Consider the following 17,406-nt stretch of genomic DNA (forward strand, 5'->3'; position numbering starts at 1 on the left):
TTGGGGACATAAGGCTCTGAAAATGAGCGATTTTTTTGTTTATATTTTTAGAGCAATGCCATGGTGGATTTCTTCATATAATGCTCCCCTCACACCTGCCGAATGGCCACACATCAACAGTGTTGAGTCATTTACGTGTTAAATCCTACCAACCTGTCCATGGCCACAGATGTTTTCATCCACATAAAAACCAGTGATGTTCCTCTGTGTGGGAGGGGGATGGTGACAGGAGGCTGAGAGCCTTCAGTAGAGGGAATGTGTTCACTGCACACCTTGGAGCCTAGCTCTATGAGGTCGTCTTTTGTGCTGTCACAGGCAAGGTTTGATGGCAGTTGAAGCAGAGTGTATGGGAGGAGTTGGGATGGGCACAAAAAAACCACATGGGCTACCGCAGCTGCAGGTGTTGCCACAGGGCAACTTCCTGGCCTGTGCAGAAGGACTTCTCCTGCTTTCCGTCCCTGATTCAAAGCTGAAGGAAGTCAAGGTAAAGACTCTCATTGACTTCAGTGGGCTTTAGCTCATGTCCTCTTTCTTCACAGGCTCTGCAGTTTGGCTTTGTGCTGGAGACAAAATATTCCCTTTAATGAATATTCGTTATGTTTTCATTTCTGATACCTCTTGCCATACTCAGCTTCTCTCACAAAACATACATATCACAAAGGCAGTGAAAAGATTTTTTGAGATTTATGATAGCTCCAGCTACCTTATAATATGCAGTTTCAGGACAGTCTTCAGGTAGCAAATTCAGACAGCAGGTAACACTGAACTTTTAGGTGAATGTGCCCCGGACTCTGTAAGAATAAAACAAAGAAAATATGCCAACATTTTTTTCTTTTCTTTTTTCTTTTCTTAATAATAATAATAATCTTTTCCCATTAAATATTTGACCATCAGTCTGGAAAAAAGTGTAGAACAGTAACAATTTAAGAATATTTAAATAACTCTATAATTAATAACTGTTTACAAAGACATTCCTTGATTATTTATTAAATCAGGTGATTGGATTTTGCATAGGAAATCATCTTTCCATACACAGTACTTTTAATTTTGTTTGTCTTGAGAAAAGTGTTTAAAAGAAGCACACAGAACTGAAGAAATATTTTGTCTCTTAAAAACAGTTCTATGTAGCAATAAGTCTACATTAAATTAGAACTTTAAAAAAGTAATGTTTTTAACTGGAAGTTTCTGGCTGTTTTGTTTAGTCTTAAAATTGGTGAGGTGAGAAACGCAACTATCAGATCTTACTGCCCTTGAGAAAGCTGCAGTTATGTATTGATTGTGTACATACAGAACACTATAATTTCAGAGAGGAATACATCAGGTGCTGCTGAGTTACAATTTAGCAATGCATATGTGGCTGGTGCTAATCTTACATATTTTGGAAGATTCTGAAGGTTACTGTGTAAATATTAATGAGTGGTGGGCTTTTGTTTTAGGACAGAAAACCTGTTAACAATCATATATTTCCAAGGATTGAAGTATGTTTTTCATTTACATATTTTAGTATGTTGTTTTATTAAAGTTTCAGGAAGTTTCTCTTTCAAGATCAGGTTTTACTGATATAAGAAACAGTCATTAGAAGATGAGGAAGAGACAGGAAGATAAGTACAGAATAAATGTCAAAGACAGGAATATTTTGTGATAAAGCATAGAATGTATGTTTTGAAATATGGAATAGGAATATATCCTAAAGGCAACACTGCAGGTTCCCCCATCTGGTACATAACCCTTTCTTCCTTATAATCTAGAATGCTTTATAAACTGCATAGGTGGAAATCATTTGCTCACCACCAAAGTGTAGCTACTTCTGGGGTATTCTGTGCCAGACACTCTACTTGGAAATTCTTTTGGAGGGGAAGTAAAAAATAACTTCACCAGTTGAAATGTCAAAGGAATTTTAAGAAGGCAGAATATAATTATCTGAGTTGAAATTTGGCCAAGACCTGGGTTAAAATTCCTTCTCTTGAAAGTTTCTTGTGGTAGCTAATGAGCATGGCCCTGGATCTGGGAGTTACAACATTGACTTCCGTAGGTTCTGGGTTTCACCTAATGATTATTATTATTAATAAAAATGTTGATTACAGTAAATCTTAGGGACCAACCAAGAATGGGTCCTCATTGTGCTAGGCACTGGACAAACAGAGTAGTTGACAGTCCCTGCCCACTAGCCAACTTCCATCTCAATTAAAGCAAGTCTGATCCTGCAATCCTTGACCATGTAAAACTGCCATTAGCTTCAAAGGGTATTTGTATAAGTACAAGGCCTGTAAGTTCAATTGCTCTCCAAATAAAGCTGAAGAACAAGTATGCTTACAGCAGGATAAAAGGTTATACATAATCTGGAAAGTAGAGCTTTTTTCCAAGAGAAATTTTGAAAAAACCTGTTTCAAAATCCCTCAGAATGTTTTGGCTTTTTCAACAAAAAATGAAAAATTGAAATAATTTTGTTTTATGAAACCCATTTTTTATAAAATAAATACTTGTTCGTTTTGTTTTGAAAACTTTTTTTTTGTTTTGTTTAAAAAAACTGTTGGTACTATTTTTTGGGTTTTGAAAACCAAAACCTGAAAATTTTTATGAAAATGTACCAAAAATGAAAAATATTACCAAAAACGGGGGGAAAAACAAAGCTCAAAATGTGATTTTTTTTCTGTTTCCTTTTTTGTCAAAAAAAATTGGAATTTCTGACCAAAATTAAAATTTCCCCTTAAATTTATTGTTTCAGTTGAAAAGCTATTATTTGTCAAAAATCTTTTGATGAAAAGATTTTCACCAGCTCCCATACAACCCCCCCCCCCCCAGCTAATTCTATATCTATATCCGTCATCAAGTATGTGCACAACCGCAAAGGCCTTGAAACACAAATGAGTTACTTGCAAGACAGGTCATTCTCACAAAGATCCTCCTGTTTAAAAAAAAAAAAAGTTTTCTACGGATTGCCTTTCGATATTGGAAGAGCTAAAAAGTGTGGGAGAAGGACAGAGTGTGGCTGTACAACTGTAAACACATCTGCAGTGTTTTAGGTGGTGAGTGTTTACATATATAAATGATCAGCTTAAACTCCCACTGTATGAGGACAAACATTGCCTTGTTTTGATCTGTCCCAGTATCTTTTTAATGTTGTTATTCAAAGGTTAAAGAGTAAAGGTTGAATATTAAAGGCTGATAGGAGAATGTTTACTACAAATGAACGTCACTAGGTGTTTATCCATCTTTTGAGTAGCCAGCCACCCATTCTCTATGTCCCTCTAAATGAAATAATTATTTTGTTGTCTATTTTTCATATATTTATCTTTCTAAGATAAGACAAAATGTTTTTCCCCAATAAAAAATTAGTTATCCAATATTTTTGAACACTTATTACAATTTTATTAGAATCACAAAAACAAACACAAAACCCAAGTAATAAAATATGCCCATTAATTTAAAATGTACACTCAATCCTTTACTGAAAACCATATTTTTCTAATCTGTTATAAAAATAATATATTTTTATTAACTATCGAGCTTGCTTTGTTGGGTGGCTCATTAGCTGTAGGATGATTTGATTACTTGCACCAAAAATCTGTAATAAAATGCTAGCAGTACCATTTAGAGACAATTTTTATATAAAGCATTAAGCATCAGATAAATTATCTGCATGTTAATGTCTGTTTCAGTAAGTGTACATTACAGGATAGGAAAAAGACAATTCTGACATACTACTACTACTACTACGACTACTACTAATTAATTATAAAATCAAGAGACTCTTTCCCATAGGTAAAGGTACTCTCACATTTTAAGTATGCTTGTACTTAACCTATTATACTTACAATTTTTTTAATATAAAAATAATAGCAGTAACATGTAGTGCTTACAGAACTAATTCAACATATTGTAGGTGATTGTATTAAATATGATGCAAACATATAAGACCAAATACCAATATGCTTTATTTAGGCGTAACTCTTAAGGAATACCGACTTCAAGTCTGGCCCACTAAAACATTACCAGTGCATTAGTAATAAATAATAATATCATCTTACGTTTACACATAGCTGCGTATTCTGAAGTATCCCAAAGAATATTACAAACAAAAGGCTAAATCCTGCTCACCTTTCCCTTTTAAGTAGTTCCATTGACTCCAGTGGAGCTGTTTATTTCAGTAACATACACAGGATTGATCTTACAGCGCTTGTGAGGTGAACACCTCTTTGCGCTTAGCATCCTGTACCCCAGTTGACTTTGAGGAAAATGTTGAGTGCTCTGCACTTTAGGACTTAAGAATCTGACTTTAGGCATCCATTTTGGAAAATCTGGTCCTTGATTTTTACTTTGCCTCTGAAAAATGACACCTCCAAAAGCACAGTGACCCCTATCCCTGTGCGGGTTCAGTAAGGATTCTGAGGGATGAGTGCCAGGTACACTAATCTTTTTTGTTTTTCAGGCTATTTTGTTTGAGAAAAATCTTATGTGTCACTTCAGTGGCTTGTTTCTCATACTATTTCACTTGGTGCCTTACTAGTAGTACAGGGACCACAGGTTTTGAGAGCCATGGCACAGTGTGCTAGCTTGTCCTAGGAGGTTCAGACCAGTCCTGACCCTTCATAAATTGCAAGGTCTTATGAAAACACAGTATAAGGTTTCATGGGTGAAAAAGTTGAGCCAATCCACTATGGCTTGGTTTAGTTTTTTAATTAAAAAAAGCGTGATTAATTTTTGTTCAGTTTGGTCTGCTTCTGCACTTCCTGCTTTTGGGTGGGTTTAGAAGTATACAGATACTGTGAGAGAGACAGCCAAAAGCAGGAGCTACTGGGAATCTGTTTCAACATGATTGCCCAAGTAAAGTAGTTTGAATAAGTATAAATCAATTAATGTTCTCTCATTACTATTGAGTGCTACCATAGTAATAGCGGAACTTCATAAAAGATGGAATAAGTAACATTTTTATTTTCTTAATTTTCTCTTTTTATATTTGAAGTTCAATCACTGAGTACAGGTACATCCCAAGTAACCTGTGAGTAATTATTACCTCCATTTTACAGATGGGGGAAACTGAGGCATGCAACAGTCAAGTGACTTTCCCCAGGCATCAGATGGAGTTAGTATCCCAGTCAGGAGTACAATTCCTGGCTCTGAGTCCTTTGCTCAGACCAGTAGCTAATGTTTCTTTCTCAGTCTAATGTGAAGCTCTATAAATTAAAGACAAAATGGACAGGCAGAGGTCTCCCACAATAGAATCTGTTGTTCAAAGGATTTCTAAAGCTGGCTTGCAAAATTTGCTTTGTGTAGAAACTTGGAACATATGTTCTGCTGGCCTATTAGGGACTAACTTTCTCCAGAAATTCAGAAAACTCAGATTGCCCATTTTCTGAGTCTAAGAAATGTCAAATATATAAAGAAATGTACTGGTTTTAGATTCTTGCCTCCATCCTACAACTTAAAAAACAAATTGGATTTAAATTACTTTTCACAGGGTGTTACTGCTTAATGTGGACTTAACCCACTTTCTGTATATATAAAACCAGTGAAAACAGCAAAGAAAATCATCTTTAGAAACCCTCTGCTGTGCAAAGGCAATGGCTTTTATCACTAAGTGTGATAATCTCTTTATTATGGACAGCATGGATGGACCCACATGGCTCCCAAGGAAACACTCCATTTTCTCGGGTAAATAATACATGGGTTTTTTTCCCCCCTGTAATTACCTGATAGAATAGAATAACTCCTTGGGATCCATTCCAGTCTATTGGGTAAATGATATGTTTTCTAATTGCATCTTTACCCAACAGTGAAGCTTGTGAAATAATAATATATATACTGCAGGCTCTGTGGGGTACTGTGGTGAAGCAGTAGTTACTTTTCATAAAGTTTTTTAATAGGATCTGAGCTCCAAGATTCAAGGGAGAGAACATTTATGTCCTTCGCAGGACATCATAAAAAATAAACACTGTGCTGCAGCAATCCCTTGACAATGTCAATGGAGGATCATTATGAGACCATTTATGATGGGAACATGATTCCATTGCAAGTCATCGGAGACCCTGTTGGGATGCTGGTACTAGTTGATATTATCATAGGAAAGCAATTTCAATAGAAGTCCATAGAGACCATATGGCAATTACGTTACTGACTATGTCAAGATGATTTTAGTGAGACTCTCTGGAGGCCCTAACTCTATATTGAAATATGATGCATTGTTGTCCATACAAATTATATTATTGTTAGTGAAACATAAAATAAGTGAAGCATAAAAAAGTGTTAGATTTGAACCTTCATGTTATAGATGTTGTGTTAGCGCAGGTAGTTTACCTTTAATACAGTCCTGTTGTGGGCAGCTACCAGTTGCAGTTCTTGTTTCTATATTTGCCTTCACACAGTAGACTGGAAGTGGACTTCTAACAAAATGACATTTCTTTTGTGGATTTAAAGCATTTAGACATAATTTATATAGTTTACACTTACTTTGGTAAAAGGATGCTATATATGCACTTCTTAAATGACCCCTCAACTAATAATGGTTTGTGGGTCCCAGGAAGCAAAGGAGGACAATGTTAGCCTAAAAAGAAGTTGCTACCAGCTCATCACAGACCAAGCTTTAAAAGGAGAACTGCAACATTCCCCGTGCCGAAGTTTAACTGAGCCAGGGTAAAGTACAGTGTTTGCATTTTATTGATTCCTACCTATTGATTCCAATGGGATGAACTGCCAGCATAACAGAAAGGAGACTGACAGCAAAGCAAGACAAGAATTTAGGCATGAGAGATAGGCCGGGTCCTTCATGACAAGAACAAATTATATAAACAAATATCCCAGATATTTCCTATCTTGAAGCACACCAAAATAAAAGAGAGAGCCTTGTGTATCCCAGGAGGATCTGATGTGCATGGAAATTACTGAATAAAGCTTAGGTTGCATTTGACCATTTTTTGCAGATAAGGTAAAGCAACACACCTATGTATGCATTTCTCTACGTACTACATTCTGCCATCTATATGCATAGTGCCATCTTCTGTAATACTGGAGGATGGCAAAATGTGTATAAAGTAAACCCCATCAATTACATCTCCTCTCACCCTCAGTGGGTCTAGTTCTGTGACTTTGAAATGGGAATGAAGGGAAGCATCATAGCCTGACCTTCCTCGTAGCAGGAAGAAGTATGAATGGGTATTCAGTACCAGCGGGGGAGCGGGTGTAAGTGTGTTTTAATTAATTAATTGTATTGAACAGTCTCAGTATCATTGAAGAAAATGTGCTCAATAGACATTGGTCTTATTAGGGGTTGCTTTGCAGATGCAAGTTTGTATAATCACAAATAAAGATTTTTAGAGCCCTGCATGGGTACAAAATTTGTATCCGATCCGCATTGTCCATGGCTATCTGCAGTTTTGCAGGGCTCTGAAGATTGTAACTGAAAGAAACTGATCACAGCCAGTTTACCATGTTGTTTGTCAGTTTCTTTGTGTGCACACTCAAGGTTAGATTCTGGGCACAGCATGGAAGGCACAGCCCAGGTGAAGGGTGGGAACAAAGGGGGCTTTAAGCCACATTTACGCCCTCCAGATTCTGGGTTGCTGCAGTGGCCAAAAATGCCTTGGCATAATTTAAAATTCTGAGGAGTGCTGTAAGTTAGAGCAACTGCCCTGGTGCTGCCTATGCTCTACTCTTCACAAGCCAAAATGGCTGTAGAGGTGTATGCTATGGCCCCATCCTGGTACACTCCTTACTCCATGATTTCTGTGCAGTGGTCCTACTATGAGCAGAATATCTCTTTGGCTATTGGCTCATAACCGTGGAGTCTCCGAGTCTTTGCTGTGGGACAGGGCAAATACTTCCAAAATGGGGATTTTTTAAATCTGTCTTTGGCATTACTGGCATTGCATAAGGGAGCCACATGCAAATGAGGAGGCAAGGAAAGCAATGGAAAGAGAACATCAGCTTCTCACCACACTGTAGAGTTTCTACTAGCTTTCTCCCTAGCCTGCAGTCACACTTGTTCTGTGTTGATGTACCTAGGGTTGCCAATTTTGGTTGGACGTATTCCCGGAGGTTTCATCACATGACATAATCTTTAAAGATTAATCTTTGATTCCTTGAGACTCCAGGGCAATCCTGGAGAGTTGGCAACCCTTGATGTACCTCTTTTTGCAGGTTTGTACAGAACCATTAACCTGGGATTTGGCAAGTCATAGATTAGATCAGACTATTGGTTCATTAAGTCAGGTATCCTGTTTCCAGCAACAGGCTAGCCCGGATGATTCACTAAACAAAAATACAACTGAAAAACAATGCAGCAGGTGGCACCACCTCCATCTGTCTAATTCTAACCCAAACAACCAATTGTGGCCCTCTCGCCTGCCCTTAATAATTCAGCAGCCCAAATTGTGTGCTGCAGTGGTGGATGTTTTTTTTAACTCTCACCTGGTCTGGAGCTGCTAGTGCCCAAAATGGAGCTATGGTGGAGCTAGCAATTAGCCTGTAAAATGATTTCTGCTCTCCCCCAGTTACCTCCCTCCAGATAATTTCCAGTTTCCTAAATAAAATCAATCAACCTGCTAACCCATTTGAGGCTCTTTCAAGCTCTCCTGTAAATGAAAAGTGCCCCCTCCCATAATAGCACTTTCTGTGATCCCACCACTGCTCCTCTGCTTCTGAAAATGAACATCCGTCCCTGCTCTGCTTTCTGCCTCTCCCTGGAAACAAAGCAATGGTTAATGCAACTGCTCATGTGCTTAAAGTTAAGCGCATGCATAAGTCTTTGTAGGATCAAGTCCTATATTTCTTAAGCTGCAGTTCCCCTTCATTTTCTGTATATGATAATGGATTTCATGCACTTATTGGTTCATATGTTCATGTACTGGAAGGGAAAATTATGTAAAAAATTTAATCAGTTGCTATGCTTCTATTTGTGACATAAAAACAAAGAAATAATTCAGTGATTTTTCTCCCTCTACTTTTGCCTTTCTTGTGAAAAGAGAGAATAATTTAGCCAGCTTGGCCAAACTGGTGCAGTATAGTGTAGTATCAATGTCCATTTAACAATCAGCTGGAATCCTCTGTCAATATCCAGCTGTAATTATAAAGCCAAAATTACTTTTCCCGACTTCCCAACTCTGAGTCACTTACCGATTTTCCACCCATCTCCGTGCCCCTCTGAATAGCAGATTGTCTGGGTTAGAATTAGACAGACGCAGGTGGTGCCACCTGCTGCATTGTTTTTTAGCTGTGTTTTGTTCTTTAGCAGCTGTTGGTTTGTGTCTTTTAAGAGTCTGTTCAGTGGCAAGAGAAGACAGGACTGTGGATCTAAGTTTTTGCATTTAATATTATAAAACTCTGTGGGTCCTGTCATGTGGCCCTGGCTTTAGCAAAACTCCTGTTAGCTTCAGTGGACTGCAGGGTTGGGCTCCATGCTAATACATTATAGGTGACATTTTCAATGCACCAAATTCAGGAAATTCAAAATTATCTCTCCCCTGTGGACAGTCCTAACTCATCCCCATTGCACAAACATAGTATCTGATAGCACTATATGGGCCTGATCCTGCCAGGTATAGAGTGGACTGAGCTCATATTGACTGCATTTGTGTTGCCCCTTTGGCCCAAGTGTTTAGCTAACATTCAGGACCTTATTGGGTTGTTTCCATTAGGCGGAGAGATTGATGATACAAGTCAGGTGGGTTGTTTGTTTTTGTGCAATACGGTTTATTTACAAAAATGTACACAGAGTCCTGGTTTCCTGAACACAGAAGGAACGGAAACATTTGGCAGTTTCCTTGCTCGCAATTTCAAAGTCTGCCCGTCCAGTCGGTTCTGTGTTCCCAGGAGCTCTGTCTCTGTGTTCCTTCTCATGGGCCATGCTCACCACTGCTTCTCTTGCTGTCTGCTTGTTTTCTTGGCTTTCTGCTTCTCACTCAGACACTACTTGCCACCCCAGTCTCTATCTTGCTCCCCTAGATTTGTACATAGTGCCACATACCTAAGTCTGTTAACTCTTACACCTTAATATACATGCAATGTAATCAATTTACGATTGTTGTAGGAGCGTACTTTTTGAGTTGCTTTCTTTCTTGCATTCAAAATCCAAAGTATATATTGTATTTTTGCTTAAACATCACCTTTTGCATGTAATGTACTTGGTTACTTTAAAAATAATATGTCCACAGTTCTGTTTAAATGTGAGCTGCACACAGATACACTGAGATCTGACCTAGAGCTTTAAAATTTTAATTCTCCAGAAAGAAGTCAAGGTGTCTTCTCTGCCATGTACTCGATGTTTTTCAGTGCACTTCACCCTGCAGGACAGATACTTTTAAGGCTCCAGGACTACATCAGGGATTAAACATTTTTGAATTTGTCTGTGGCATAAATTAAAACTTAAGAGGGACTGGATCCACCAAAACTTTATGGTATCCTGGACAGACTCTTTTTCTTAGCCACCCATCCCTGAACAGATTTTTCCTCCCAGCCCTTCCATATTGGACGCTTGCCTTTCTCGTACGTCTGAGTCCTTGATCTGCTTCCCAAGTGACGTAGCCAAGTTCACCCCAACAAACAGCTTGCAGCTGCCATTAGCTGCTTTGCCGCCTCCTGCAATGTGTCTGACTCACTACTGCATTCAAGTTCCCACTAAGCACAGGACTTGGATTCCCGAGATCCAAGTATCCTGACATGATCTGTTTCTGTTTATTCAAATGTGTAAACAATTCCTCTCCCTTCTTGTAATTGTTTATACTCTTGAAATATTTGTAAGTAGCTTTTATATCCCATCTTTTAGTAACTGTTTGTCCAAACCATACAGATTTAGATCTTTTTAAATCTTTCTTTCCTCATATGTCCAGCCCTTAATTGTTCATGTTGCTGTTCTTTGTTCCTCCAGCTTGTCATCATTTTTCTGGTATTGATGTATTCATGAATGAATACAATATTCTTTCCCCCAGGTTATCAATAGGTGTATTTATTTTAATTACATGTTGAGTTTTGTAAAATAGTGGTTCAGGAACAACTCAAACAATGTAGCCAAAATTATGTGATGTGCCCGAAAAGATTTAGCACTGCACATTTCACAGTTTGGTTTTGAAATGTCTGGATATTTAATACTCATAATATATTAGTATATACTGAACTTAATAGATTTAAGAGAGATTTGTTCACAGCTGATTGAAATGTTGCAGTGTTTTAGTTAAAAACAAAGATCTTTCAAAGTGGTGGGTGGTTGTTTTTTTTTACAGACCCCTCCCCAAGTTCTTCAAAAAAGTTCTAAAGTCAAACTCCCACAGTGTGCGGCAGGTGGTGGGTGCTGCTGCAGATTGGGAGGATTCAATGGAAATACTAGATCTGCATGAATGACATAAATGATGTATGAAATGCAAAATCTCTACACACCCACTGCACAAGGAGAACAGAGATGGTTCTTTGCAGCCATTACTGTGATGCGCTGTTAACTGGAATTTTAAAACTCAGGCTCATTTTAAAAAAACAACAACAAAAAAAACAAAAGAAAAAGCCAGCCAACCCCACTTACTGCTGACTGTGGTTTGCTACAAACATCAGCTGCCGTGCAAACTCAGTTGTTGTCTGACTTGACATTTTTTTCATGGAACTGTGCTTCATATCAGCCATAGCACCTGGTTGAATCTGTCTATTTATTTTTTCTTTTAATTAAGAGATAATGTCAGTGGGAGGAAAATAAAACCTGACAGGATGAAGATCTCCTACTGTACTATAAAAACAAAGTGAGGTTAAGCCGTTGTGTTTATTTTGAAAGCGAGAAATCAGCTTCTAGTAACAACATCCTATTACCAGGAGTTTATTGTTATATTGATGAATGAAAAAATACTGTACAGTGAAGTGAACAATGGAAGATCCGACCAGACAACCAGAAATTCACAGAGGCATTGGTGCAACTGAGGCTAGTGCTTGACTACTATTTTGGGGCAACCTTATTCTTATTGGCTCAGAGACCCTGTTGTTCTAAGTTGACTGGCTCACTGAGAAGCACAGTTCAGTACCAGATTGGTTTTGTTTCCATGCTGTTTTTTAACTGGCTGAAACATGGTTTTAACTTTTATCAGTGTTAGCTATGAGCGGTTCAGCATTTTAACTAGTTCACACTTACTTAAACTGGTTCAGTGAGTCCTTTTTAGATATCAGCATTACTATTAGGTTGTTTTTTTGGTTAAGACACTGGACTGGGACTCAGGAGATCTGGGTTTAATTCACAGCACTGCTGGTAACTGCCTTTATAACTTTGGGCAAATTGCTTAGTTGCTTGATGCCTCAGTTTTCCTTTGTAAAATTATGAAATTAACACTTTCTTTGTCTATCTTGTCTACTGATGCTGGTGGGTAGAGCTAGTTATTCTGGTTTGATCTGTGCCCAGCACAATAAGCACCTGATTTTGGTTAGGGCCTGAAGGTGATACCGTTTCACAAATGAAAAATAATAATTAAGAAACACAGTACAGCAGGGTATGACCACATACAGATATGTGTAATTCTTGTTTTACACAATAGAGAATAAATAGCACTCTCTGTTAGTCAAAGTAATGCAGTCCTAAGACGGTGTGTGTGTGTGAAAGAGAGAATTGCTACCTACTTTTCAGATTTTTCAAACAGATAATACTTTTTTAAATTGATGCTTAATCTGAATACATCTAATATCAGCCAACTGTTGTTAATAGGAACTGTAACATAAAAGTGCTGATATTTTAAATGTAGTTGGTCAACCCCAGCAGGCCTATATATTCAGGCATGTTCCACAAGATTGTATTAGTCATTCAACACTGGTGCTAAATTTATGTTGTCAGATCCATGCCAGCTATTGAAACTTGACAACTAATTCTGGATAAGAATGATTGGAATTGATAAACCCTCCTTTATTTTGGGGGGAAAAATTGGAAGTGGCTGCTATTTCAAATAGAATCTCTTATCTAGTATGGCACGACGGCATTTAATGAAAAACATTCAAACAAATCTTCTCTTGGATTGCCCTGAAGATAGAGAATTGGATGCAATTCAAATAAGTAGTTCTTTATTTTGCATAACTTTGGGGTATGCTGAGACATTTCATCAGCACCTATCATCATTAAATTTGGCAGCCACCACCTAAAATTCCTGCTCCTCCCATGTACAAAAACCCCCACATTAAATACTCTGAAGATAAGAATTTGTTTCCCTTCTATGTGTTTATAAAGACAACTTACATTAGTAGAACTGAAATAAATTTTACTTCCCCCTTACATATTGCAATTGAATGATCCTGAGGGTATATCTACACTGCACTAAAACGCCTATGGCTGGCCTGTATTAGGGCTTGGGCTCTGGGGCTATAAAATTGAAGTGTGGACACGAGGGCTCAGACTGGAGCTGGACACTGGGATTGTCCCCCCTCACAGGGTCCCAGAGGCTGCAGCCCAAGCCTGAATGTCTTGTCTACACAGCAATTTTATAGCCCCACAGCCCAGGCCCCACTAGCCTGAGTCAGCTGACATGGACCAGCTGCCTGAGTTTTACTACAGTGTACCCATACCCTGAGTTTCCAGTACTGCAAAGGAATGAGACATTAAAATACTTCAATTTCATGTACATTTTAGTTTTATAATTTTAAGCAAAAGCTGTAGGTTTATTTAATATTTTATACTTATTTCTAAAGAAAGTTAATACACACCATAAACTGGATTACGCTCTCATTTACTCTGGTGTAGGTGAGAGCAGAATTTGGTCCAACATGTTCAATGGGTGTTTAATAGGTTGTAAGCCAGAAAGTTGAGTGAAATCAACCTTAACTATGTCATGACTGTGTTTTGATGCAAATGTTATGGTATTGGTGTGTTGTGTTATGCAATGAGTATTCACACTTAGGAGGCTGTCCTTTCACCAGTGCAATGGGAATAGGCTCCTGTAATGGGATATGTGGGCTTCTTTTGACTAGTGTTATAAAGTAATCCTGATCACAGCTCAATGCCATAGTGATTACCATTAAAAGGCAAACATTTGCCAGTAGTTACATACATGTTTTCATTTTGTAAGCATAGGTAAATAGGATATTATCATAGGTATCCCAAAATGGTAAATGATGACTTTTGAATGACTTTTGAATGACTACCAGTCTGTCTTCCCAGTCCCAGCTTGCAATATTCTGATTGCAAGACTCAACAAATTCTGATAGACTTTAAGCAGGAGCTATTTCAATATGAATGATTAATAATCATAATAATTAATAATAATGCCTTCTTACCTTTACATAGTAAGGGGATGACTCAACTGCTGGGATGGCTTTCTAAAACTAAAAAAATCACCTAAAGGTTGAACTTCACTCCACATTTTTCAGTATACCGCATCCTTTCTTATTTGAAGTCTCCTTCACCCTTATGGAAGATCTGGTGACCATCCCATTTCCATGAACCACTTTCATGAGCTTTGACAATAAGATTAGGTCTTCACTTTTACATAGTGGCCATCATCATTATCTCTCAAAAATGAACCTCCCTCTTCTCCCCTGTTTTCTTACCAGAGTGGACATGACAAAAAGTTGGACTGGGGTTTAAAAATTATATTGCCTCTGAGATCTATTTTATGCTGCTTTCCCTTGCTCTTATTGTGTTAAATTTTTCTAAGTTTCTGCCCAGAGCACATTTTTATAGCTTAGTTATAAAGCCTTGCAAGTGAAGATTTATACTGGGAGTGACACAACCTAACTAAAGTAGTGCAAATGGCACAAAACTGAAACAAAAGGTTATCAAGACTGTAATTTATTTGTTTAAGCCACATGCAGTACAAAAGATGCTTCTTATCTACTCCCTAAGTAGGTTGCAACAAGCACCTTGCTGTCCCTGTCAGTCATTTTCTCTACTGAAGCATTTTCAGGAAATTGTTAGCTGAAACCACTGTAATTAAAAATATGCTCACTGATATATTTTTTCCCTCAAGTTCAGTGCTCAGGCACAGTTGGTCTTTAGTTTTTCCATCCAGGTTGCTTAAGGGGCAATAAAGGGCAGTGAAGACTATTCATATCTTATTATATGGGGAAAAGACTGCAATAGCAAAGTGGTAAACTTTTATCGTCAGCATTTAGAATGAAGAGAAGCAGTATGTGAAATCCACTTAAAATATAATTCTGTGTTCTAATATATATTGTGAATTTATAGAGAATTGACTCATGCCAGTTGGTCAAAGACAGAAAATGCATGTGATCTGCAGCTGAACTTATCATACTATAATAATGCACCAGCCTGTTTTGAGAAGTGATTGATACTCTTTTTCATTAGTTCTTTCTGCTGAGCTGATTCAATGCCAGCAACAATAAAAATGGTGTTAGCAATTAGTAATGTCCCCTGCAAAGCCATTCAGATAGGAACTCTGGCTGAAGCATTCAGTATTCAGTCTGTGACCGTACCTTACCTGAAACTCCTGCGGTATGTCAGCTGGGGGTGGGTTTGGTACACCTATGGAGAAGAACAGAGGAAGAAGTAATCTGTCCATAACTGGGATACATGTGAAGGAAATAGAGGGAACTTAGCTATTAAAAACATAAGCATGGGGGGAACCTATGATATGGGGGGAAACAACCCAGATCCCTAGGGAGCTCAAGTTACTGTCTTTACAGATCTTTCTCCATGAAGCACCTCATTCTTTATCTGATAAGGCAGGGGAGCTTGATCAGACAACATCACATATCAGTCGGGTCTCCGTTATCTGAAGGCTTGGCAGCATTTTCTGTACTGGACCAAATGGGTTAAATACAGCAAGTTAGAAATATTGTGTATAATGTTCCTGTCGTTAAAATGGGTTCCATTAGGGCTGCTGATACCTTGCCCTCTGGACATTTGTAATTTTGTAACTGAAAATGTTTACTATGTAACCACTATAAGGACTGTTCTAAGAATGGGAAATAGAAAGGAGTTTTGGAGGACAAGGAATACAGACTTTTGGCTTAGACTAGCAGCACAGTGATTAATGCAAAACTTGGTGAAAAATGCTTATTTGAAAGACCTGGGAACAAACAAACCAAGGACACCTTACTTCTGCCAGCCTGGAATGTTGGGACCTGGGAAACTAAACAAAGGAGAAAATGTTTTCATTTTCTAAAGCACGGTTCCCAAGCTACACATTTCAGATAAGACCAAGATACTGTATTGTTTTATTTTATTTTTTTAATTAAATATGGCGATTTTTAGATGTAATTTGTAATTCTGAGTAACTGCATTCCCTTCCTGATTCAGGTCAGGGGAATGCTGGGCTGGCATATCAGTTTTCATATTTCAGAGTAGCAGCCGTGTTAGTCTGTATCCACAAAAAGAACAGGAGTACTTGTGGCACCTTAGAGACTAACAAATTTATTAGAGCATAAGCTTTCGTGGGCTACAGCCCACTTCTTCGGATGCATATAGAGTGAAACATATATTGAGGAGATATATATACACACATACAGAGAGCATGAACAGGTGGGAGTTGTCTTACCAACTCTGAGAGGCCAATTAAGTAAGAGAAAAAAAACTTTTGAAATGATAATCAAGATAGCTCAGTACAGACAGCTTGATAAGAAGTGTGAGAATACTTACAAGGGGAGATAGATTCAGTGTTTGTAATGGCTTAGCCATTCCCAGTCCTTATTCAATCCTGAGTTGATTGTGTCTAGTTTGCATATCAATTCCAGCTCAGCAGTCTCTCGTTGGAGTCTGTTTTTGAAGTTTTTCTGTTGTAAGATAGCCACCCGCAGGTCTGTCATTGAATGGCCAGACAGGTTAAAGTGTTCTCCCACTGGTTTTTGAGTATTATGATTCCTGATGTCAGATTTGTGTCCATTAATTCTTTTGCGTAGAGACTGTCCGGTTTGGCCAATGTACATGGCAGAGGGGCATTGCTGGCACATGATGGCATATATCACATTGGTAGATGTGCAGGTGAACGAGCCCCTGATGGTATGGCTGATGTGATTAGGCCCTATTATGATGTCACTTGAATAGATATGTGGACAGAGTTGGCATTGGGCTTTGTTACAAGGATAGGTTCCTGGGTCAGTGTTTTTGTTCAGTGATGTGTGGTTGCTGGTGAGTATTTGCTTTAGGTTGGGGGGTTGTCTGTAAGCGAGGACAGGTCTGTCTCCCAAGATCTGTGAGAGTAAAGGATCATCTTTCAGGATAGGTTGTAGATCTCTGATGATGCGCTGGAGAGGTTTTAGTTGGGGGCTGAAGGTGACAGCTAGTGGTGTTCTGTTATTTTCTTTGTTGGGCCTGTCTTGTAGGAGGTGACTTCTGGGTACTCGTCTGGCTCTGTCAATCTGTTTTTTCACTTCAGCAGGTGGGTATTGTAGTTTTAAGAATGCTTGATAGAGATCTTGTAGGTGCTTGTCTCTATCTGAGGGATTGGAGCAAATGCGGTTATATCTTAGAGCTTGGCTGTAGACAATGGATCGTGTGGTGTGTCC

Source organism: Terrapene carolina, unplaced genomic scaffold (genome assembly GCF_002925995.2).
Source record: "Terrapene carolina triunguis isolate 2854851 unplaced genomic scaffold, T_m_triunguis-2.0 Scaffold66, whole genome shotgun sequence".
Classification (NCBI taxonomy): Eukaryota; Metazoa; Chordata; order Testudines; family Emydidae; genus Terrapene; species Terrapene triunguis.